The 27016-nt window shown below is 47.9% G+C and overlaps 1 protein-coding gene across 6 annotated transcripts in view; it reads right to left on the reverse strand.

Annotated features, from left to right (window-relative positions):
- LOC132386828 (NACHT, LRR and PYD domains-containing protein 12-like) overlaps positions 1-26729 on the reverse strand; it is a 74888-nt gene extending 48159 nt beyond the window's left edge. For 5 of the 6 annotated variants that reach the window (XM_059959172.1, XM_059959170.1, XM_059959171.1 and 2 more), the window contains exon 1: positions 22943-23069. The gene's annotated coding sequence lies outside the window, so the exon portion shown is untranslated. Of the gene's footprint in view, positions 1-22942; positions 23070-26513 lie in introns of those variants that run through there. The other variant, XM_059959168.1, reaches the window with a different exon arrangement.
- Between the last annotated feature and the right edge of the window lie 287 nt (positions 26730-27016).

Below are 27016 nucleotides of genomic sequence, written 5' to 3' on the forward strand. Positions count from 1 at the left end.
TGCCAGTTTAATATTTCCTGACAGTTCCAGACACTCCTGTGCCTAACGTCACTTTATGTACAGACAATCAAAGTCAGTCTCGATACGTCCAGACACTCCTGTGCCTAACGTCACTTTATGGACAGACAATCAATGTCAGTCTCCATATGTTCAGACACTCCTGAGCCTAACATCACTTTATGGACAGACAATCAATGTCAGTCTCCGTATGTCCAGACACTCCTGTACCCATCATCAATTTATGAACATAGAATCAATGTTTCAGACAAGACAATTGTGCAATATTGCAAAGGAAGAATGGCTGAATCAAAAATGCAATCAAGTAGAAGGCTATATTAACAACAACAAATTATGCACAAATAAAGGAAATTACTGGGATTAAGGAAACCTCCTCTACAGGATGCATAACAGATCAATAAAGTATGTGAGAACTGGATTCAGTATATAGAGCAGCTTTTTTCTGAAGATAATAGAGGGGAACCCCCAGATATTAAACACCCTAATTCTGGCCCACCGATTGCCAAAGAAGAAATAACTAAAGCAGTGAAAAGCATGAAGCATGGTAAAGCCCCTGGGCCTGATGAAATATCAATGGAACTGATACAAGCCCAAGAAGATCTGGGCATAGACATTCTTTCTGAAGTGTTTAATGGCGTTTATGAGTCTGGTGTATTCCCTGACGATCTCTTGAAATCAGTGTTTATAACTCTGCCTAAAATTCCTGGAACTATTGACTGTGAATATTATAGAAGAATCAGTCTTGTGAATCACATAATAAGGATTTTGTTGAGAATTGTTCTGAGTCGAATCAAACACAAGTTAAGGCCAGAAATTTCTAAACTGCAATAAGGGTCTATTTAGGATAGAGGAGCTCGGAACACAATTGTCATACTACGAATACTCTCAGAAAGGGAAATTGAATATCAAAATGATGTGTTTTTATGATTTATTGAGTTCACTAAAGCATTCGACAAACTCAGCGTGAAAAATTACTTCAAATTCTCAGTAAACTAAACATTGACGGAACGGACCCATAATCTCATCAAAATGTATTTTGGAATCAAATTGATGATTTAATAAGCATTTGGACTAAAATTCAAACAGGAGGTAGGCAGAGATGCGTTGCCTCACTGAAATTATTTAATATCTATACTTAAATGATTTTCAAAGAAATAGAAGACCTAAATGGGATACAAATTGGAGGTGTTAACATCAACAATATGAGATACGCAGATGATACCACCCGAATAGCAAGTGCTGCAGAAGGCCTACAAATACTCCGAGACAAAGTAGTACAAACAAGTGCAGATTTTGGTGTGACCATCAATTGTAAAAAAAATCCAAATATATCTTAACATCAAAAGAGCAGAATTCTCTCGTGCCAATTGTCCATCGGGAGCAAAAGAGATTCAACAAATGACCAGCTGTAATTACCATGGTAACTTTATATCACAAGATGTTAGCATTAAAGTAGAAATAAAAAGAAGAATTGCCATTGCCAAAAACAACTTCCAAAAACTGAAATCTATCTTTCTCAACAGACACATTTCTGTGACAACAAGGCTTAGGCTACTAAAATGCTACATCTGGTCAATCTTGCCGTATGCTTCCGAAACACGGACTATAACACCAGAACTCCAAAGAAACTTAGAAGCAACAGAAATGTGGTTTCAGAAGAATTCTGAAAATAAAATCTAGAGATGGGATAACAAATGAGACAGTACTCCAACATGCCCAGATGAAAAGATCTTTAATGAGAATATTACATGAGAGGAAACTTAAATTCCTGGGCCACGTCATTAGAAAGTGAGAAATAGAATGTCTGACATTGCAAGGCCGTATGCCTGGGAAACGCGACAGAGGAAGGCAAAGAAGAAAATATATGGACACTGTGAAAGAATTAACAGATCTAAGTGTGCGAGGGATCATTGGATGTGGAGAGTCACGATCGGCCAGGCATGTAAGGCGCAAGTCACAAGCAGAAGAAGAATCAATGTCAGTCTCATATGTCCAGACACTCCTGTGCCTAACGTCACTTTATGTACAGACAATCAATGTCAGTATCCGTATGTTTAGACACTCCTGTGCCTAACGTCACTTTATGGACAGACAATCAATGTCAGTCTCCATATGTCCAGACACTCCTGTGCCTAACGTCACTTTATGGACAGACAATCAATGTCAGTCTCCATATGTCCAGACACTCCTGTGCCTAACGTCACTTTATGTACAATCAATATCAGTATCCGTATGTCCAGACACTCCTGTGCCTAACGTCACTTTATGTACAGACAATCAATGTCAGTCTCCGTATGTCCAGACACTCCTGTGCCTAACGTCACTTTATGGACAGACAATCAATGTCAGTCTCCGTATGTCCAGACACTCCTGTGCCTAACGTCACTTTATGTACAGACAATCAATGTCAGTCTCCGAATGTCCAGACACTCCTGTACCCATCGTCAATTTATGGACAGACAATCAATGTCAGTCTCCGTAGGTCCAGACACTCCTGTGCCTAACGTCACTTTATGTACAGACAATCAATGTCAGTCTCCATATGTCCAGACACTCCTGTGCCTAACGTCACTTTATGGACAGACAATCAATGTCAGTCTCCATATGTCCAGATACTCCTGTGCCTAACGTCACTTTATGGACAGACAATCAATGTCAGTCTCCATATGTCCAGACACTCCTGTGCCTAACGTCACTTTATGGACAGACAATCAATGTCAGTCTCCATATGTCCAGACACTCCTGTGCCTAACGTCACTTTATGTACAATCAATATCAGTATCCGTATGTCCAGACACTCCTGTGCCTAACGTCACTTTATGGACAGACAATCAATGTCAGTCTCCGTATGTCCAGACACTCCTGTGCCTAACGTCACTTTATGTACAGACAATCAATGTCAGTCTCCGTATGTCCAGACACTCCTGTGCCTAACGTCACTTTATGGACAGACAATCAATGTCATCTCCGTATGTCCAGACACTCCTGTGCCTAACGTCACTTTATGTACAGACAATCAATGTCAGTCTCCATATGTCCAGATACTCCTGTGCCTAACGTCACTTTATGGACAGACAATCAATGTCAGTATCCGTATGTCCAGACACTCCTGTGCCTAACGTAACTTTATGTACAGACAATCAATGTCAGTCTCCATATGTCCAGACACTCCTGTGCCTAACGTCACTTTATGGACAGACAATCAATGTCAGTCTCCGTAGGTCCAGACACTCCTGTGCCTAACGTCACTTTATGGACAGACAATCAATGTCAGTCTCCGTATGTCCAGACACTCCTGTGCCTAACGTCACTTTATGGACAGACAATCAATGTCAGTCTCCGTATGTCCAGACACTCCTGTGCCTAACGTCACTTTATGTACAGACAATCAATGTCAGTCTCCATATGTCCAGACACTCCTGTGCCTAACGTCACTTTATGGACAGACAATCAATGTCAGTCTCCGTAGGTCCAGACACTCCTGTGCCTAACGTCACTTTATGGACAATCAATGTCAGTCTCCATATGTCCAGACACTCCTGTGCCTAACGTCACTTTATGTACAATCAATATCAGTATCCGTATGTCCAGACACTCCTGTGCCTAACGTCACTTTATGGACAGACAATCAATGTCAGTCTCCGTAGGTCCAGACACTCCTGTGCCTAACGTCACTTTATGTACAGACAATCAATGTCAGTCTCCGTATGTCCAGACACTCCTGTGCCTAACGTCACTTTATGGACAGACAATCAATGTCAGTCTCCATATGTCCAGATACTCCTGTGCCTAACGTCACTTTATGGACAGACAATCAATGTCAGTCTCCATATGTCCAGACACTCCTGTGCCTAACGTCACTTTATGGACAGACAATCAATGTCAGTCTCCATATGTCCAGACACTCCTGTGCCTAACGTCACTTTATGTACAATCAATATCAGTATCCGTATGTCCAGACACTCCTGTGCCTAACGTCACTTTATGGACAGACAATCAATGTCAGTCTCCGTATGTCCAGACACTCCTGTGCCTAACGTCACTTTATGTACAGACAATCAATGTCAGTCTCCGTATGTCCAGACACTCCTGTGCCTAACGTCACTTTATGGACAGACAATCAATGTCATCTCCGTATGTCCAGACACTCCTGTGCCTAACGTCACTTTATGTACAGACAATCAATGTCAGTCTCCATATGTCCAGATACTCCTGTGCCTAACGTCACTTTATGGACAGACAATCAATGTCAGTATCCGTATGTCCAGACACTCCTGTGCCTAACGTAACTTTATGTACAGACAATCAATGTCAGTCTCCATATGTCCAGACACTCCTGTGCCTAACGTCACTTTATGGACAGACAATCAATGTCAGTCTCCGTAGGTCCAGACACTCCTGTGCCTAACGTCACTTTATGGACAGACAATCAATGTCAGTCTCCGTATGTCCAGACACTCCTGTGCCTAACGTCACTTTATGGACAGACAATCAATGTCAGTCTCCGTATGTCCAGACACTCCTGTGCCTAACGTCACTTTATGTACAGACAATCAATGTCAGTCTCCATATGTCCAGACACTCCTGTGCCTAACGTCACTTTATGGACAGACAATCAATGTCAGTCTCCGTAGGTCCAGACACTCCTGTGCCTAACGTCACTTTATGGACAATCAATGTCAGTCTCCATATGTCCAGACACTCCTGTGCCTAACGTCACTTTATGTACAATCAATATCAGTATCCGTATGTCCAGACACTCCTGTGCCTAACGTCACTTTATGGACAGACAATCAATGTCAGTCTCCGTAGGTCCAGACACTCCTGTGCCTAACGTCACTTTATGTACAGACAATCAATGTCAGTCTCCGTATGTCCAGACACTCCTGTGCCTAACGTCACTTTATGGACAGACAATCAATGTCAGTCTCCATATGTCCAGATACTCCTGTGCCTAACGTCACTTTATGGACAGACAATCAATGTCAGTCTCCATATGTCCAGACACTCCTGTGCCTAACGTCACTTTATGGACAGACAATCAATGTCAGTCTCCATATGTCCAGACACTCCTGTGCCTAACGTCACTTTATGTACAATCAATATCAGTATCCGTATGTCCAGACACTCCTGTGCCTAACGTCACTTTATGGACAGACAATCAATGTCAGTCTCCGTATGTCCAGACACTCCTGTGCCTAACGTCACTTTATGTACAGACAATCAATGTCAGTCTCCGTATGTCCAGACACTCCTGTGCCTAACGTCACTTTATGGACAGACAATCAATGTCATCTCCGTATGTCCAGACACTCCTGTGCCTAACGTCACTTTATGTACAGACAATCAATGTCAGTCTCCATATGTCCAGATACTCCTGTGCCTAACGTCACTTTATGGACAGACAATCAATGTCAGTATCCGTATGTCCAGACACTCCTGTGCCTAACGTAACTTTATGTACAGACAATCAATGTCAGTCTCCATATGTCCAGACACTCCTGTGCCTAACGTCACTTTATGGACAGACAATCAATGTCAGTCTCCGTAGGTCCAGACACTCCTGTGCCTAACGTCACTTTATGGACAGACAATCAATGTCAGTCTCCGTATGTCCAGACACTCCTGTGCCTAACGTCACTTTATGGACAGACAATCAATGTCAGTCTCCGTATGTCCAGACACTCCTGTGCCTAACGTCACTTTATGTACAGACAATCAATGTCAGTCTCCATATGTCCAGACACTCCTGTGCCTAACGTCACTTTATGGACAGACAATCAATGTCAGTCTCCGTAGTTCCAGACACTCCTGTGCCTAACGTCACTTTATGGACAATCAATGTCAGTCTCCATATGTCCAGACACTCCTGTGCCTAACGTCACTTTATGTACAATCAATATCAGTATCCGTATGTCCAGACACTCCTGTGCCTAACGTCACTTTATGGACAGACAATCAATGTCAGTCTCCGTAGGTCCAGACACTCCTGTGCCTAACGTCACTTTATGTACAGACAATCAATGTCAGTCTCCGTATGTCCAGACACTCCTGTGCCTAACGTCACTTTATGGACAGACAATCAATGTCAGTCTCCGTATGTCCAGACACTCCTGTGCCTAACGTCACTTTATGGACAGACAATCAATGTCAGTCTCCGTATGTCCAGACACTCCTGTGCCTAACGTCACTTTATGGACAGACAATCAATGTCAGTCTCATATGTCCAGACACTCCTGTGCCTAACGTCACTTTATGGACAGACAATCAATGTCAGTCTCCATATGTCCAGACACTCCTGTGCCTAACGTCACTTTATGTACAATCAATATCAGTCCCCATATGTCCAGACACTCCTGTGCCTAACGTCACTTTATGTACAATCAATATCAGTCCCCATATGTCCAGACACTCCTGTGCCTAACGTCACTTTATGTACAATCAATATCAGTCCCCATATGTCCAGACACTCCTGTGCCTAACGTCACTTTATGGACAGACAATCAATGTCAGTCTCCATATGTCCAGATACTCCTGTGCCTAACGTCACTTTATGGACAGACAATCAATGTCAGTCTCCATATGTCCAGACACTCCTGTGCCTAACGTCACTTTATGGACAGACAATCAATGTCAGTCTCCATATGTCCAGATACTCCTGTGCCTAACGTCACTTTATGTACAGACAATCAATGTCAGTCTCCATATGTCCAGACACTCCTGTGCCTAACGTCACTTTATGGTCAGACAATCAATGTCAGTCTCCGTATGTCCAGACACTCCTGTGCCTAACGTCACTTTATGTACAGACAATCAATGTCAGTCTCATATGTCCAGACACTCCTGTGCTTAACATCACTTTATGTACATACAATCAATATTTTTAAACGATCATACTTTATGTATTGTGTTTTGTCTATTATTGTGGTCTCCATCATTTTTCTTCTGTCTTGCTTTGGATCCAGAGTAACAATTATTTTGTTCTCCTTCACACTTGTGTACTGGAGTGCCATAAACAATTTTGGATCTTGAACCCTGGGGAGAATACCACGACCATCCACATTATCTAAACTCCCACTTGATTCCATCAGCTCCGACAATGTCACCCTCATTCTCCTCTGGAATAAAGATCCAGCTCGGCCAAACGCTTCCTATGACTCGGCCCTCTAGTCCAGGCAACATCTTCAGTAATCTCTTCTGCACCCTCTCCAGTTTCAAATATATTTACTACAGTAGGGTGAACACAACTGTACATAATACTCTGTGAAGCCATGTTGATTCATACACAAATCAATGGCATGAATAGTGAATTACAGAGGTCTTAACACTGACACACACACACCACTCGTCACAGGCCTCCATTCGCTAAAACCATCTTCAATCATCTCCCTCTGCTTCTTGTTCTCGAGCCCGGAGTGAATCCTCCTCTCCAGCTCCCTGTGACTCCTTCCTGACCGAACCTCCCCGATCAGCTGCCACGCGGGATTTTGTTACAGACTTTACCAAAGTTCAGATAAATAACATCACTGCACAACTTCACCCAACTCGCTCGTTAACTCATAAATAATATCCAAAATACTTGACAGATATGATGTCCTCTTGGGAAGTTTAGAGGGTGATTTCCCCATGACTAATGCCCAAACGCCCGAGACTTCAGCTTCACTCCATACTGAGAAAATTCCGATCCCAGCTGTGGAATTACCAACCTGGACTGAAGCCCGCATACTGCCAGTTCCATATCCTCAGAGAGACCGGCCCAATATCATCACCCATACACAGACGCTTTGGAGCCGGCGATTTGCCGAGGTGTTCCTGCCATGTCTGATTCACAAACTCAGGTGGAATTGGAACCTAATGACCCTCTGCTGGGGCCGGGGCTCAGACTGGTTCCCCGGTCTGTGTGGAGGGTGCGGATACACTTCAGCCTGACCCCAGCAGCAAAACCGAACACATTTGATCAGAAACTACCTGTCGTGCGGGATCTTGCCCAGCACAGCTCGTTGCCATGTTTCCCGCAGTGTAGCAGGAACAAAATGTAAAGTTACAAAGTAGAAAACACTGGGAACTCAGTACATCAGACTACATCTCTGAAAGGTGAAATAGTGGAAGACCCAGTTCCAGAACTGAGACTGTCCGAGATTTGCTGAGCATCTCCAGTATTTTTCTCCTCCTTACTTTAAATTTCCTGCAACTGTAGTATTTCCTCCCTCTTCATTTTAATGCACAGATAGTAACTGATTGCCACCCTTGACTGTCAATGCCACCCCATCCCAAACAATCTGTCAGTTCTCAGTTCATTCCGACCCTGGTGTAACACGGCCCATACAGTCAATGGTCACAGCATCCTTTCCCCCCTCTATCAATGTGTCACTTCTCAGTTCATTCCGACCCTGGTGTAACACGGCCCATACAGTCAATGGTCACAGCATCCTTTCCCCCCTCTATCAATGTGTCAGTTCTCAGTTCATTCCGACCCTGGTGTAACACGGCCCATACAGTCAATGCTCACAGCATCCTTTCCCCCCTCTATCAATGTGTCAGTTCTCAGTTCATTCCGACCCTGGTGTAACACGGCCCATACAGTCAATGGCCACAGCATCCTTTCTCCCCTCTATCAATGTGTCAGTTCTCAGTTCATTCCGACCCTGGTGTAACACGGCCCATACAGTCAATGGTCACAGCATCCTTTCCCCCCTCTATCAATGTGTCAGTTCTCAGTTCATTCCAACCCTGGTGTAACACGGCCCATACAGTCAATGGTCACAGCATCCTTTCCCCCCACTGTCAATGTGTCAGTTCTCAGTTCATTCCCACCCTGGTGTAACACGGCCCATACAGTCAATGGTCACAGCATCCTTTCCCCCCTCTATCAATGTGTCACTTCTCAGTTCATTCCGACCCTGGTGTAACACGGCCCATACAGTCAATGGTCACAGCATCCTTTCCCCCCACTATCAATGTGTCAGTTCTCAGTTCATTCTGAGCCTGGTGTAACACGGCCCATACAGTCAATGGTCACAGCATCCTTTCCCCCCTCTATCAATGTGTCAGTTCTCAGTTCATTCCGACCCTGGTGTAACACGGCCCATACAGTCAATGGTCACAGCATCCTTTCCCCCCTCTATCAATGTGTCAGTTCTCAGTTCATTCCGACCCTGGTGTAACACGGCCCATACAGTCAATGGTCACAGTATCCTTTCCCCCCTCTATCAATGTGTCAGTTCTCAGTTCATTCCGACCCTGGTGTAACACAGCCCATACAGTCAATGGTCACAGCATCCTTTCCCCCCTCTATCAATGTGTCAGTTCTCAGTTCATTCCGACCCTGGTGTAACACGGCCCATACAGTCAATGGTCACAGCATCCTTTCCCCCCTCTATCAATGTGTCAGTTCTCAGTTCATTCCGACCCTGGTGTAACACAGCCCATACAGTCAATGGTCACAGCATCCTTTCCCCCTCTATCAATGTGTCAGTTCTCAGTTCATTCCGACCCTGGTGTAACACGGCCCATACAGTCAATGGTCACAGCATCCTTTCCCCCCTCTATCAATGTGTCAGTTCTCAGTTCATTCCGACCCTGGTGTAACACGGCCCATACAGTCAATGCTCACAGCATCCTTTCCCCCCACTATCAATGTGTCAGTTCTCAGTTCATTCCGACCCTGGTGTAACACGGCCCATACAGTCAATGCTCACAGCATCCTTTCCCCCCTCTATCAATGTGTCAGTTCTCAGTTCATTCCGACCCTGGTGTAACACGGCCCATACAGTCAATGGTCACAGCATCCTTTCCCCCCTCTATCAATGTGTCAGTTCTCAGTTCATTCCGACCCTGGTGTAACACGGCCCATACAGTCAATGCTCACAGCATCCTTTCCCCCCTCTATCAATGTGTCAGTTCTCAGTTCATTCCGACCCTGGTGTAACACGGCCCATACAGTCAATGGTCACAGCATCCTTTCCCCCCTCTATCAATGTGTCAGTTCTCAGTTCATTCCGACCCTTGTGTAACACAGCCCATACAGTCAATGCTCACATCCTTTCCCCCCTCTATCAATGTGTCAGTTCTCAGTTCATTCCGACCCTGGTGTAACACGGCCCATACAGTCAATGGACACAGCATCCTTTCCCCCCTCTATCAATGTGTCAGTTCTCAGTTCATTCCGACCCTTGTGTAACACGGCCCATACAGTCAATGGTCACAACATCCTTTCCCCCCTCTATCAATGTGTCAGTTCTCAGTTCATTCCGACCCTGGTGTAACACGGCCCATACAGTCAATGGTCACAGCATCCTTTCCCCTCTCTATCAATGTGTCAGTTCTCAGTTCATTCCGACCCTGGTGTAACACGGCCCATACAGTCAATGGTCACAGCATCCTTTCCCCCCACTATCAATGTGTCAGTTCTCAGTTCATTCCGACCCTGGTGTAACACGGCCCATACAGTCAATGGTCACAGCATCCTTTCCCCCCTCTATCAATGTGTCAGTTCTCAGTTCATTCCGACCCTGGTGTAACACGGCCCATACAGTCAATGGTCACAGCATCCTTTCCCCCCTCTATCAATGTGTCAGTTCTCAGTTCATTCCGACCCTGGTGTAACACGGCCCATACAGTCAATGGTCACAGCATCCTTTCCCCCCTCTATCAATGTGTCAGTTCTCAGTTCATTCCGACCCTGGTGTAACACGGCCCATACAGTCAATGGTCACAGCATCCTTTCCCCCCTCTATCAATGTGTCAGTTCTCAGTTCATTCTGAGCCTGGTGTAACACGGCCCATACAGTCAATGGTCACAGCATCCTTTCCCCCCTCTATCAATGTGTCAGTTCTCAGTTCATTCCGACCCAGGTGTAACACGGCCCATACAGTCAATGCTCACAGCATCCTTTCCCCCCTCTATCAATGTGTCAGTTCTCAGTTCATTCCGACCCTGGTGTAACACGGCCCATACAGTCAATGGTCACAGCATCCTTTCCCCCCTCTATCAATGTGTCAGTTCTCAGTTCATTCCGACCCTGGTGTAACACGGCCCATACAGTCAATGGTCACAGCATCCTTTCCCCCCTCTATCAATGTGTCAGTTCTCAGTTCATTCCGACCCTGGTGTAACACAGCCCATACAGTCAATGGTCACAGCATCCTTTCCCCCCTCTATCAATGTGTCAGTTCTCAGTTCATTCCGACCCTGGTGTAACACGGCCCATACAGTCAATGGTCACAGCATCCTTTCCCCCCTCTATCAATGTGTCAGTTCTCAGTTCATTCCGACCCTGGTGTAACACAGCCCATACAGTCAATGGTCACAGCATCCTTTCCCCCCTCTATCAATGTGTCAGTTCTCAGTTCATTCCGACCCTGGTGTAACACGGCCCATACAGTCAATGGTCACAGTATCCTTTCCCCCCTCTATCAGTGTGTCAGTTCTCAGTTCATTCCGACCCTGGTGTAACACGGCCCATACAGTCAATGGTCACAGCATCCTTTCCCCCCTCTATCAATGTGTCAGTTCTCAGTTCATTCCGACCCTGGTGTAACACAGCCCATACAGTCAATGGTCACAGCATCCTTTCCCCCCTCTATCAATGTGTCAGTTCTCAGTTCATTCCGACCCTGGTGTAACACGGCCCATACAGTCAATGGTCACAGCATCCTTTCCCCCTCTATCAATGTGTCAGTTCTCAGTTCATTCCGACCCTGGTGTAACACGGCCCATACAGTCAATGCTCACAGCATCCTTTCCCCCCTCTATCAATGTGTCAGTTCTCAGTTCATTCCGACCCTGGTGTAACACGGCCCATACAGTCAATGCTCACAGCATCCTTTCCCCCCTCTATCAATGTGTCAGTTCTCAGTTCATTCCGACCCTGGTGTAACACAGCCCATACAGTCAATGGTCACAGCATCCTTTCCCCCCTCTATCAATGTGTCAGTTCTCAGTTCATTCTGAGCCTGGTGTAACACGGCCCATACAGTCAATGGTCACAGCATCCTTTCCCCCCTCTATCAATGTGTCAGTTCTCAGTTCATTCCGACCCTGGTGTAACACGGCCCATACAGTCAATGGTCACAGCATCCTTTCCCCCCACTATCAATGTGTCAGTTCTCAGTTCATTCTGAGCCTGGTGTAACACGGCCCATACAGTCAATGCTCACAGCATCCTTTCCCCCCTCTATCAATGTGTCAGTTCTCAGTTCATTCCGACCCTGGTGTAACACGGCCCATACAGTCAATGGTCACAGCATCCTTTCCCCCCTCTATCAATGTGTCAGTTCTCAGTTCATTCCGACCCTGGTGTAACACGGCCCATACAGTCAATGGTCACAGCATCCTTTCCCCCCTCTATCAATGTGTCAGTTCTCAGTTCATTCCGACCCTGGTGTAACACGGCCCATACAGTCAATGCTCACAGCATCCTTTCCCCCCTCTATCAATGTGTCAGTTCTCAGTTCATTCCGACCCTGGTGTAACACGGCCCATACAGTCAATGGTCACAGCATCCTTTCCCCCCTCTATCAATGTGTCAGTTCTCAGTTCATTCTGAGCCTGGTGTAACACGGCCCATACAGTCAATGGTCACAGCATCCTTTCCCCCCTCTATCAATGTGTCAGTTCTCAGTTCATTCCGACCCTGGTGTAACACGGCCCATACAGTCAATGGTCACAGCATCCTTTCCCCCCTCTATCAATGTGTCAGTTCTCAGTTCATTCCGACCCTGGTGTAACACAGCCCATACAGTCAATGGTCACAGCATCCTTTCCCCCCTCTATCAATGTGTCAGTTCTCAGTTCATTCCGACCCTGGTGTAACACGGCCCATACAGTCAATGGTCACAGCATCCTTTCCCCCCTCTATCAATGTGTCAGTTCTCAGTTCATTCCAACCCTGGTGTAACACGGCCCATACAGTCAATGGTCACAGCATCCTTTCCCCCCTCTATCAATGTGTCAGTTCTCAGTTCATTCCGACCCTGGTGTAACACGGCCCATACAGTCAATGCTCACAGCATCCTTTCCCCCCTCTATCAATGTGTCAGTTCTCAGTTCATTCCGACCCTGGTGTAACACGGCCCATACAGTCAATGGTCACAGCATCCTTTCCCCCCACTATCAATGTGTCAGTTCTCAGTTCATTCCGACCCTGGTGTAACACGGCCCATACAGTCAATGGTCACAGCATCCTTTCCCCCCACTATCAATGTGTCAGTTCTCAGTTCATTCCGACCCTGGTGTAACACGGCCCATACAGTCAATGGTCACAGCATCCTTTCCCCCCTCTATCAATGTGTCAGTTCTCAGTTCATTCCGACCCTGGTGTAACACGGCCCATACAGTCAATGGTCACAGCATCCTTTCCCCCCTCTATCAATGTGTCAGTTCTCAGTTCATTCCGACCCTGGTGTAACACGGCCCATACAGTCAATGGTCACAGCATCCTTTCCCCCCTCTATCAATGTGTCAGTTCTCAGTTCATTCCGACCCTGGTGTAACACGGCCCATACAGTCAATGGTCACAGCATCCTTTCCCCCCTCTATCAATGTGTCAGTTCTCAGTTCATTCTGAGCCTGGTGTAACACGGCCCATACAGTCAATGGTCACAGCATCCTTTCCCCCCTCTATCAATGTGTCAGTTCTCAGTTCATTCTGACCCTGGTGTAACACGGCCCATACAGTCAATGCTCACAGCATCCTTTCCCCCCTCTATCAATGTGTCAGTTCTCAGTTCATTCCGACCCTGGTGTAACACGGCCCATACAGTCAATGGTCACAGCATCCTTTCCCCCCTCTATCAATATGTCAGTTCTCAGTTCATTCCGACCCTGGTGTAACACGGCCCATACAGTCAATGGTCACAGCATCCTTTCCCCCCTCTATCAATGTGTCAGTTCTCAGTTCATTCCGACCCTGGTGTAACACGGCCCATACAGTCAATGCTCACAGCATCCTTTCCCCCCTCTATCAATGTGTCAGTTCTCAGTTCATTCCGACCCTGGTGTAACACGGCCCATACAGTCAATGGTCACAACATCCTTTCCCCCCTCTATCAATGTGTCAGTTCTCAGTTCATTCCGACCCTGGTGTAACACGGCCCATACAGTCAATGGTCACAGCATCCTTTCCCCCCTCTATCAATGTGTCAGTTCTCAGTTCATTCCGACCCTGGTGTAACACGGCCCATACAGTCAATGGTCACAGCATCCTTTCCCCCCTCTATCAATGTGTCAGTTCTCAGTTCATTCCGACCCTGGTGTAACACGGCCCATACAGTCAATGGTCACAGCATCCTTTCCCCCCTCTATCAATGTGTCAGTTCTCAGTTCATTCTGAGCCTGGTGTAACACGGCCCATACAGTCAATGGTCACAGCATCCTTTACCCCCTCTATCAATGTGTCAGTTCTCAGTTCATTCCGACCCTGGTGTAACACGGCCCATACAGTCAATGCTCACAGCATCCTTTCCCCCCTCTATCAATGTGTCAGTTCTCAGTTCATTCCGACCCTGGTGTAACACGGCCCATACAGTCAATGGTCACAGCATCCTTTCCCCCCACTATCAATGTGTCAGTTCTCAGTTCATTCCGACCCTGGTGTAACACGGCCCATACAGTCAATGGTCACAGCATCCTTTCCCCCCTCTATCAATGTGTCAGTTCTCAGTTCATTCCGACCCTGGTGTAACACGGCCCATACAGTCAATGGTCACAGCATCCTTTCCCCCCTCTATCAATGTGTCAGTTCTCAGTTCATTCCGACCCTGGTGTAACACGGCCCATACAGTCAATGGTCACAGCATCCTTTCCCCCCTCTATCAATGTGTCAGTTCTCAGTTCATTCCGACCCTGGTGTAACACGGCCCATACAGTCAATGGTCACAGCATCCTTTCCCCCCACTATCAATGTGTCAGTTCTCAGTTCATTCCGACCCTGGTGTAACACGGCCCATACAGTCAATGGCCACAGCATCCTTTCCCCCCACTATCAATGTGTCAGTTCTCAGTTCATTCTGAGCCTGGTGTAACACGGCCCATACAGTCAATGGTCACAGCATCCTTTCCCCCCACTATCAATGTGTCAGTTCTCAGTTCATTCCGACCCTGGTGTAACACGGCCCATACAGTCAATGGTCACAGCATCCTTTCCCCCCTCTATCAATGTGTCAGTTCTCAGTTCATTCCGACCCTGGTGTAACACGGCCCATACAGTCAATGCTCACAGCATCCTTTCCCCCCTCTATCAATGTGTCAGTTCTCAGTTCATTCCGACCCTGGTGTAACACGGCCCATACAGTCAATGCTCACAGCATCCTTTCCCCCCTCTATCAATGTGTCAGTTCTCAGTTCATTCCGACCCTGGTGTAACACGGCCCATACAGTCAATGGTCACAGCATCCTTTCCCCCCTCTATCAATGTGTCAGTTCTCAGTTCATTCCGACCCTGGTGTAACACGGCCCATACAGTCAATGGACACAGCATCCATCCCCCTCTATCAATGTGTCAGTTCTCAGTTCATTCCGACCCTGGTGTAACACGGCCCATACAGTCAATGCTCACAGCATCCTTTCCCCCCTCTATCAATGTGTCAGTTCTCAGTTCATTCCGACCCTGGTGTAACACGGCCCATACAGTCAATGGACACAGCATCCATCCCCCTCTATCAATGTGTCAGTTCTCAGTTCATTCTGAGCCTGGTGTAACACGGCCCATACAGTCAATGCTCACAGCATCCTTTCCCCCCTCTATCAATGTGTCAGTTCTCAATTCATTCTGAGCCTGGTGTAACACGGCCCATACAGTCAATGCTCACAGCATCCTTTCCCCCCTCTATCAATGTGTCAGTTCTCAGTTCATTCCGACCCTGGTGTAACACGGCCCATACAGTCAATGGTCACAGCATCCTTTCCCCCTCTATCAATGTGTCAGTTCTCAGTTCATTCCGACCCTGGTGTAACACGGCCCATACAGTCAATGGACACAGCATCCTTTCCCCCCTCTATCAATGTGTCAGTTCTCAGTTCATTCCGACCCTGGTGTAACACGGCCCATACAGTCAATGGTCACAGCATCCTTTCCCCCCTCTATCAATGTGTCAGTTCTCAGTTCATTCCGACCCTGGTGTAACACGGCCCATACAGTCAATGGTCACAGCATCCTTTCCCCCCTCTATCAATGTGTCAGTTCTCAGTTCATTCCGACCCTGGTGTAACACAGCCCATACAGTCAATGGTCACAGCATCCTTTCCCCCCTCTATCAATGTGTCAGTTCTCAGTTCATTCCGACCCTGGTGTAACACGGCCCATACAGTCAATGGTCACAGCATCCTTTCCCCCCTCTATCAATGTGTCAGTTCTCAGTTCATTCTGAGCCTGGTGTAACACGGCCCATACAGTCAATGGTCACAGCATCCTTTCCCCCCTCTATCAATGTGTCAGTTCTCAGTTCATTCCGACCCTGGTGTAACACGGCCCATACAGTCAATGGTCACAGCATCCTTTCCCCCCTCTATCAATGTGTCAGTTCTCAGTTCATTCTGAGCCTGGTGTAACACGGCCCATACAGTCAATGGTCACAGCATCCTTTCCCCCCTCTATCAATGTGTCAGTTCTCAGTTCATTCCGACCCTGGTGTAACACGGCCCATACAGTCAATGGTCACAGCATCCTTTCCCCCCTTTATCAATGTGTCAGTTCTCAGTTCATTCTGAGCCTGGTGTAACACGGCCCATACAGTCAATGGTCACAGCATCCTTTCCCCCCTTTATCAATGTGTCAGTTCTCAGTTCATTCTGAGCCTGGTGTAACACGGCCCATACAGTCAATGGTCACAGCATCCTTTCCCCCCTCTATCAATGTGTCAGTTCTCAGTTCATTCCGACCCTGGTGTAACACGGCCCATACAGTCAATGGTCACAGCATCCTTTCCCCCCTCTATCAATGTGTCAGTTCTCAGTTCATTCCGACCCTGGTGTAACACGGCCCATACAGTCAATGGTCACAGCATCCTTTCCCCCCTCTATCAATGTGTCAGTTCTCAGTTCATTCCGACCCTGGTGTAACACGGCCCATACAGTCAATGGTCACAGCATCCTTTCCCCCCTCTATCAATGTGTCAGTTCTCAATTCATTCTGAGCCTGGTGTAACACGGCCCATACAGTCAATGGTCACAGCATCCTTTCCCCCCTCTATCAATGTGTCAGTTCTCAGTTCATTCCGACCCTGGTGTAACACGGCCCATACAGTCAATGGTCACAGCATCCTTTCCCCCCTCTATCAATGTGTCAGTTCTCAGTTCATTCCGACCCTGGTGTAACACGGCCCATACAGTCAATGGTCACAGCATCCTTTCCCCCCTCTATCAATGTGTCAGTTCTCAGTTCATTCCGACCCTGGTGTAACACGGCCCATACAGTCAATGGTCACAGCATCCTTTCCCCCCACTATCAATGTGTCAGTTCTCAGTTCATTCCGACCCTGGTGTAACACGGCCCATACAGTCAATGCTCACAGCATCCTTTCCCCCCTCTATCAATGTGTCAGTTCTCAGTTCATTCCGACCCTGGTGTAACACGGCCCATACAGTCAATGGTCACAGCATCCTTTCCCCCCTCTATCAATGTGTCAGTTCTCAGTTCATTCTGACCCTGGTGTAACACGGCCCATACAGTCAATGGTCACAGCATCCTTTCCCCCCTCTATCAATGTTTCAGTTCTCAGTTCATTCCGACCCTGGTGTAACACGGCCCATACAGTCAATGGTCACAGCATCCTTTCCCCCCACTATCAATGTGTCAGTTCTCAGTTCATTCCGACCCTGGTGTAACACGGCCCATACAGTCAATGGTCACAGCATCCTTTCCCCCCTCTTTCAATGTGTCAGTTCTCAGTTCATTCCGACCCTGGTGTAACACGGCCCATACAGTCAATGCTCACAGCATCCTTTCCCCCCTCTATCAATGTGTCAGTTCTCAGTTCATTCCGACCCTGGTGTAACACGGCCCATACAGTCAATGGTCACAACATCCTTTCCCCCCTCTATCAATGTGTCAGTTCTCAGTTCATTCCGACCCTGGTGTAACACGGCCCATACAGTCAATGCTCACAACATCCTTTCCCCCCTCTATCAATGTGTCAGTTCTCAGTTCATTCCGACCCTGGTGTAACACGGCCCATACAGTCAATGGTCACAGCATCCTTTCCCCCCTCTATCAATGTGTCAGTTCTCAGTTCATTCCGACCCTGGTGTAACACGGCCCATACAGTCAATGGTCACAGCATCCTTTCCCCCCTCTATCAATGTGTCAGTTCTCAGTTCATTCTGACCCTGGTGTAACACGGCCCATACAGTCAATGGTCACAGCATCCTTTCCCCCCTCTATCAATGTGTCAGTTCTCAGTTCATTCCGACCCTGGTGTAACACGGCCCATACAGTCAATGGTCACAGCATCCTTTCCCCCCTCTATCAATGTGTCAGTTCTCAGTTCATTCCGACCCTGGTGTAACACGGCCCATACAGTCAATGGTCACAGCATCCTTTCCCCCCTCTATCAATGTGTCAGTTCTCAGTTCATTCTGAGCCTGGTGTAACACGGCCCATACAGTCAATGGTCACAGCATCCTTTCCCCCCACTATCAATGTGTCAGTTCTCAGTTCATTCCGACCCTGGTGTAACACGGCCCATACAGTCAATGGTCACAGCATCCTTTCCCCCCACTATCAATGTGTCAGTTCTCAGTTCATTCCGACCCTGGTGTAACACGGCCCATACAGTCAATGGTCACAGCATCCTTTCCCCCCTCTATCAATGTGTCAGTTCTCAGTTCATTCCGACCCTGATGTAACACGGCCCATACAGTCAATGGTCACAGCATCCTTTCCCCCCTCTATCAATGTGTCAGTTCTCAGTTCATTCCGACCCTGGTGTAACACGGCCCATACAGTCAATGGCCACAGCATCCTTTCCCCCCTCTATCAATGTGTCAGTTCTCAGTTCATTCCGACCCTGGTGTAACACGGCCCATACAGTCAATGGCCACAGCATCCTTTCCCCCCACTGTCAATGTGTCAGTTCTCAGTTCATTCCGACCCTGGTGTAACACGGCCCATACAGTCAATGCTCACAGCATCCTTTCCCCCCTCTATCAATGTGTCAGTTCTCAGTTCATTCCGACCCTGGTGTAACACGGCCCATACAGTCAATGGCCACAGCATCCTTTCCCCCCACTGTCAATGTGTCAGTTCTCAGTTCATTCCGACCCTGGTGTAACACGGCCCATACAGTCAATGCTCACAGCATCCTTTCCCCCCACTGTCAATGTGTCAGTTCTCAGTTCATTCCGACCCTGGTGTAACACGGCCCATACAGTCAATGCTCACAGCATCCTTTCCCCCCTCTATCAATGTGTCAGTTCTCAGTTCATTCTGACCCTGGTGTAACACGGCCCATACAGTCAATGGTCACAGCATCCTTTCCCCCCTCTATCAATGTGTCAGTTCTCAGTTCATTCCGACCCTGGTGTAACACGGCCCATACAGTCAATGGTCACAGCATCCTTTCCCCCCTCTATCAATGTGTCAGTTCTCAGTTCATTCTGACCCTGGTGTAACACGGCCCATACAGTCAATGGTCACAGCATCCTTTCCCCCCTCTATCAATGTGTCAGTTCTCAGTTCATTCCGACCCTGGTGTAACACGGCCCATACAGTCAATGGTCACAGCATCCTTTCCCCCCTCTATCAATGTGTCAGTTCTCAGTTCATTCTGACCCTGGTGTAACACGGCCCATACAGTCAATGGCCACAGCATCCTTTCCCCCCTCTATCAATGTGTCAGTTCTCAGTTCATTCCGACCCTGGTGTAACACGGCCCATACAGTCAATGCTCACAGCATCCTTTCCCCCCTCTATCAATGTGTCAGTTCTCAGTTCATTCTGAGCCTGGTGTAACACGGCCCATACAGTCAATGGTCACAGCATCCTTTCCCCCCTCTATCAATGTGTCAGTTCTCAGTTCATTCTGACCCTGGTGTAACACGGCCCATACAGTCAATGGCCACAGCATCCTTTCCCCCCTCTATCAATGTGTCAGTTCTCAGTTCATTCCGACCCTGGTGTAACACGGCCCATACAGTCAATGCTCACAGCATCCTTTCCCCCCTCTATCAATGTGTCAGTTCTCAGTTCATTCCGACCCTGGTGTAACACGGCCCATACAGTCAATGGTCACAGCATCCTTTCCCCCCTCTATCAATGTGTCAGTTCTCAGTTCATTCTGACCCTGGTGTAACACGGCCCATACAGTCAATGGTCACAGCATCCTTTCCCCCCTCTATCAATGTGTCAGTTCTCAGTTCATTCCGACCCTGGTGTAACACGGCCCATACAGTCAATGGTCACAGCATCCTTTCCCCCTCTATCAATGTGTCAGTTCTCAGTTCATTCTGACCCTGGTGTAACACGGCCCATACAGTCAATGGTCACAGCATCCTTTCCCCCCTCTATCAATGTGTCAGTTCTCAGTTCATTCCGACCCTGGTGTAACACGGCCCATACAGTCAATGGTCACAGCATCCTTTCCCCCTCTATCAATGTGTCAGTTCTCAGTTCATTCTGAGCCTGGTGTAACACGGCCCATACAGTCAATGGTCACAGCATCCTTTCCCCCCTCTATCAATGTGTCAGTTCTCAGTTCATTCCGACCCTGGTGTAACACGGCCCATACAGTCAATGGTCACAGCATCCTTTCCCCCCTCTATCAATGTGTCAGTTCTCAGTTCATTCCGACCCTGGTGTAACACGGCCCATACAGTCAATGCTCACAGCATCCTTTCCCCCCTCTATCAATGTGTCAGTTCTCAGTTCATTCTGAGCCTGGTGTAACACGGCCCATACAGTCAATGGTCACAGCATCCTTTCCCCCCTCTATCAATGTGTCAGTTCTCAGTTCATTCCGACCCTGGTGTAACACGGCCCATACAGTCAATGCTCACAGCATCCTTTCCCCCCTCTATCAATGTGTCAGTTCTCAGTTCATTCTGAGCCTGGTGTAACACGGCCCATACAGTCAATGCTCACAGCATCCTTTCCCCCCTCTATCAATGTGTCAGTTCTCAGTTCATTCCGACCCTGGTGTAACACGGCCCATACAGTCAATGGACACAGCATCCTTTCCCCCCTCTATCAATGTGTCAGTTCTCAGTTCATTCTGAGCCTGGTGTAACACGGCCCATACAGTCAATGGTCACAGCATCCTTTCCCCCCTCTATCAATGTGTCAGTTCTCAGTTCATTCCGACCCTGGTGTAACACGGCCCATACAGTCAATGGTCACAGCATCCTTTCCCCCCTCTATCAATGTGTCAGTTCTCAGTTCATTCTGAGCCTGGTGTAACACGGCCCATACAGTCAATGCTCACAGCATCCTTTCCCCCCTCTATCAATGTGTCACTTCTCAGTTCATTCCGACCCTGGTGTAACACGGCCCATACAGTCAATGCTCACAGCATCCTTTCCCCCCTCTATCAATGTGTCAGTTCTCAGTTCATTCCGACCCTGGTGTAACACGGCCCATACAGTCAATGGTCACAGCATCCTTTCCCCCCTCTATCAATGTGTCAGTTCTCAGTTCATTCCGACCCTGGTGTAACACGGCCCATACAGTCAATGGTCACAGCATCCTTTCCCCCCTCTATCAATGTGTCAGTTCTCAGTTCATTCCGACCCTGGTGTAACACGGCCCATACAGTCAATGGTCACAGCATCCTTTCCCCCCTCTATCAATGTGTCAGTTCTCAGTTCATTCCGACCCTGGTGTAACACGGCCCATACAGTCAATGGTCACAGCATCCTTTCCCCCCTCTATCAATGTGTCAGTTCTCAGTTCATTCCGACCCTGGTGTAACACGGCCCATACAGTCAATGGTCACAGCATCCTTTCCCCCCTCTATCAATGTGTCAGTTCTCAGTTCATTCCGACCCTGGTGTAACACGGCCCATACAGTCAATGGTCACAGCATCCTTTCCCCCCTCTATCAATGTGTCAGTTCTCAGTTCATTCCGACCCTGGTGTAACACGGCCCATACAGTCAATGGTCACAGCATCCTTTCCCCCCTCTATCAATGTGTCAGTTCTCAGTTCATTCCGACCCTGGTGTAACACGGCCCATACAGTCAATGCTCACAGCATCCTTTCCCCCCACTATCACTCTGTTACATTTGCCCCTGAGGCCGCTCTCTCTGCGCTGAGAGGCCGTGACCACAGAACCAGTGAAACACTCGCTACAGCTCCGACGAGCTGTCACCATGGAAACACAGGAAGTGGCTCACTGAAAATAACCGAAAAAGGAAATAACAAACTCCTCATGTGATACAAGTGCCGTTATGACAAAGACGAACACTGCAGCCATTTTGTAGGGGTGAAACTAAAATTGACATGGCCGCTTTTACCCCGCCGCATAATGATTTCAAATAAACCTCTGTCTGAACGGGGGAAACATGCTTCTACTCATACATTTGGAGCAGTGTCCCGAGGGTGAGATCACTCTGTTTAACCCTCGCCGTCTGGAAAAACACAGCAGGCCGAACGGCCGCTTCCGGTGTGATGGAAGCATGTAAAACAATTACCGACCCCAGGATCCGCTACCGGGCCGGGTGATGGAGGTAAAGTTCCCCAGGTGCATCTTAATTCGTGTGTTTAATCTCGGCATCACCACCTCATCCCGCTCCTGGGGCCAGAACACCAGGGGCTGAGCGGCGGCTCATCTCGGGCGGTCCGGCGTGAAAGTCCCATAACCCGGACCGACCACGACAGGTTGGATCCAGGAAGCGGGACGAGGCCGCCAGTTCGAGGAAGTTAACGGGACTCTCTGCCCGACATCAGGTACCCTCAAACACCCCCCTCCCCGAATCGGCTTCGGTACTCACCGATGGGAAATTGTTGGTCGCGTTCACCCTGATGACCGGTCTCAATGCTCACCGATGAGAACCTGATCAATTTGTCCCGCAGACAGCGATGGGTCCTCCAGCTCGCCGCCGACGACCCGCTTCAACAGAGGACGGAAAGAAAAGCACCGCCCATCCGGAGACTGTGAGAGCCGGGCGGGGCCTCGGAAGCGAGAGCGTCAGATGCTGCAGATCTGTGTTTGAAATGGGAGCCAGACGCTGGATCACATGACCGGTGGAGGGACTCCCTCCTGAACCGGCGACTCTGCTCCTCGCCCCTCACTGCCCGACCTACCTGCCGCATTTTAAACCTTAGTTCATACTTACACCAGCTACATTTTTAATTTTCCCCTCTGTATCTTTCCCGTCCCCATCGCTTCGCCTCCCGTTTCCTGGAGCTTTCCGGGTTCGATTCCCTCCCGGTCCGGTACACAATGCCCACCCGAACATGAATTGAGCGGGTTTCATTGAAATCACTTGTATGTTTATAAACAGTAATTTCTATTCACCATCCTCCGGAGCCTCACTGGACAGGAACACTGTAACATCAAGTGAGAAACAGCAGGAGGAGGTCATTCAGCCCCTCCAACCATCAACAAGATGGCGGATGCTCTCCCATCTCAGCCCACATGTTTCTGCCCGATCCTCATTTCCTCGATCCCTTCGGTCTCCACACATCCGCCGGCCTCTGTTTTATGTGAAGATGATCACTGAGACTCCATCGTCCTCCAGGAAATAGTCTGGTGAATCTCTGAAGCAAACACTCTCGAACTTCTTATAATCCTCCATGGTATTAAATTCTATTTCTGCAGCCCCGTGTTGCCCCCACAACTCACATTCCCCCCCCCCCGTCACTATTTCCACCTCCCCCTCACCTGGATCCATCTCTCTCTCCCCAGCTCTTGCCCCATCCCCACCCCTCACCGCTTTTCTCTGAATATTTCCTGTCTACTCTCAGTCCAGTGGGAGGGTCTCGGCCAGTAATTGTGACGGTCCATTTCCCTCCAGAGTCGCTGCCCGACCCACTGTGTTCCTCCGGCAGTATGATCCTTGGTCAGTATAACCCGTGTTAGTACGGGGAGCTGGATTTTACACCAAATACTCTCAGATGTTAGGGTCAAAGAAACACACACAACACGCTGGAGGAACAAAGCAGGTCGGGCAGCTTCCGTGGAAACGAGCAGTCAACGTTTTGTGCCCAGAACCTTCGGCAGGACTGAGAGGGAGGGGGCAGGAGGAAGGGTGGGAAGGAGATGATTTTTAGGTGCCAGGTGAAAAACCGGTAAGGGGAAAGATCAAGGGGTGGGGGAGGGGACGCAGGGAGGGGTTAGGCTGGAAAGGTGAAGAAGGAGTGTAAGGGGAAAACACTATGTGTAGCAGAAGAAGGCAGAATCATGAGAGGTGATATTTGTGGCAAATATGATTATATGATATGTATGTACAATATCTCATGTATACGCCGGACTCAAAGAGGACGCTTTCGGAATAGTAAATAAAACTATCCAGACTTCCGTATGGACTCTCACATGACTTGGAAGGGCCTCATTAAATTGGCTAGAGTCACCCTGCAGTCAGAGCTGTTCTTGTAAACATGCCGGAATTAAACTGGCCTCTCGCCCACTGAGACTTCTGCCGCACACAGTGAAATAATGGCTTGCGTTCCGCAACGCCGCCTGCCGCTTTCTGTCACTGGTCACCTCCACTGTTTGATATGTATCGGGTCTGTCAACAGAATCAAGCAACTCACGCAAAATGCTGGTGGAACACAGCAGGCCAGGCAGCATCTATAGGGAGAAGCGCTGTCGACGTTTCCTGCTGAGACCCTTCGTCAGGTCTCGGCCCGAAACGTCGACAGCGATTCTCTTAATAGATGCTGCCTGGCCTGCTGTGTTCCACCAGCATTTAGTGAGTGTGTTGCTTGAATTTCCAGCCTCTGCAGATTTCCTCGTGTTTGCCTTTGAACAGAATCATAGCATTTGCTTCGACGGGACGTTCAGGAGATCAGCTCAGAAACACCGACAATAAACACAGTCTCAAAGAGAAAACAGCACACATTCATCTGAAACGGCAAGTTTTAGTAAAAGGGAACTCATGTCGCATGAACGGCTCGCTGTAACGCTAACTTTGCAATCGTAACACACGCTTAGAAAAATGTTCCTAATCTCAACCATCTCTTGCAGACTCTGTGGTGTTCATTCTTCTCGCAGCATGATGTCCCTGCTAACATTGATTTACAATCGTGCCCACTTTGCATTGCTTCCACCTTTATATCAACATTGAAAAACACTCGGAACCCTCGGGTATCGTCGATGTTGCCTCCTTGCTTTTGAACTGCTGTTCCCTCACAGAATTCGTGTGATCTGTAACCATGAACACCCAAACCCGGTCATCAGACAGTAATTTCTCCGTAATCGCTATTTAAATATGATGCCTTCGGAATAGTACAAACGGATCTATTGAGACTTCCATAGCGATACAAAGAAGAGCTTAAAAGAGCTTAGATAAAGTTTAGCATAACATACATCTGGCAGTAAGAAGAGCAAAAACAAAGCAGGGTTTGTTTTTGGGAAGGACAGAGAACTGTGTGAATGGGGGCAGGGCGGGAAGAACAGGGCCAGATCATGACAATTCTCGTGGCGAAAGCGGTGCAGTAGGAGGGTATGTAAACGTGAATACTGCAAACACACCGTCAGCCGGAGAGTTTGGATTGAGTGCAACTGTGAGCGGATGCTCAGGAATGTTTTTGGTAATTTATCAGACTGGAACAACGTGTCGCCCACTTGCTGCTCCGGGGGAGAATAGAAGAGTAAATTTATCGAATGGCTAATTTACCGAGAATAAATATTAGAATAATAATCATTAGAAATATTATTAATAAATATTAGAATGATTTAGAGCAATTTACCAGGGCATTCGTTAGATTCCCACATCGGAGGTTAGTCAAGAAGGTTCAGGGGCTTAACATTATGGGAGAGATGGTAATGTAGCTTCGGCATCGGCATCCTGGGAGATGCCAGTAAGTGGTAGAAAATGTTTTGGCCCGCGGACTGGAGACCAGAGACTGGTGGGGTTCCGCGGGGTTCGGTGCTGGATCCATTGATGTTTATCATCTCTGTTAGCGATCTGGATGATTTAATTACTTCAATGTTTGTTTTTGGTCCAGCGACAGGTATTTTATATCTGTGATGGTCCGTAATTTTTAAATAGTTTTCCAGTAACTCTGGAATCAGATATTTACTGTAAGTATACCACGCAGAAATCGGACTCTCAGCCCATCCAGCCTTCTGCCCCGTACAATAAAATCATGGCTTTCGCTCTGCGCTGCCGCCTGCCGCCTGTCTCCATCTGTAACCGCCCCCCCCAACCCCTTTTCCCACCACCGACCACACCCCCGCTGTTCACTGTGTGCCGTGGCCTTGAACAGAATCAGAACCTTTCCTTCTACAGGATGTCGAGCGGATCATCCACAATTGATCACCGATGCAAAACACAGATAATGGATCGATTTGAAATAAATATCGGAAATAAATATCAGAAGCTGAATTATTCTCACCTTAATTCACTAAGAATATTCAGTCTCCGTGTGAATATATTTTCAACTCGTTTTCTTCCAACTTCATACCAGACAATCGGGCGAGGAGCGGGTGCTGCTGTTCTGTGAGACTCACAGCGCGACTTTCTGTGTGCAAGCTGCTGCCCGTCCGCAGGACGGATTCCGACACGCAGACATTCCTCGGATCAGGGAGCGGCGTTTCTGCTGGAAACAGATCCAAACGGTTCAACATTCCTCCCCTCCCTTCAACTGTCAGCAAAGCAGGCTTAATATTGTAGTCAAATCTCACTGTTCCAGGGGGATATCAATAAAACGCGGTGACAGAGGAAAGAAATTTCCCCAGTGTCAGCAATCTGAATGCCGACTTGTCACAATCGCTATCAGACTTTGTGAGTTTCCAGTTTTCTATTTTATCTCAACGCCTAATCATCTGAGGCTTTAATATCTTTCTTTCTAAGAAAATAAAAATAATTGAATTAGCCGATCTGCCACATTCTTAACTG

Source organism: Hypanus sabinus, unplaced genomic scaffold, assembly GCF_030144855.1.
Source record: "Hypanus sabinus isolate sHypSab1 unplaced genomic scaffold, sHypSab1.hap1 scaffold_1327, whole genome shotgun sequence".
NCBI classification, from domain to species: domain Eukaryota; kingdom Metazoa; phylum Chordata; class Chondrichthyes; order Myliobatiformes; family Dasyatidae; genus Hypanus; species Hypanus sabinus.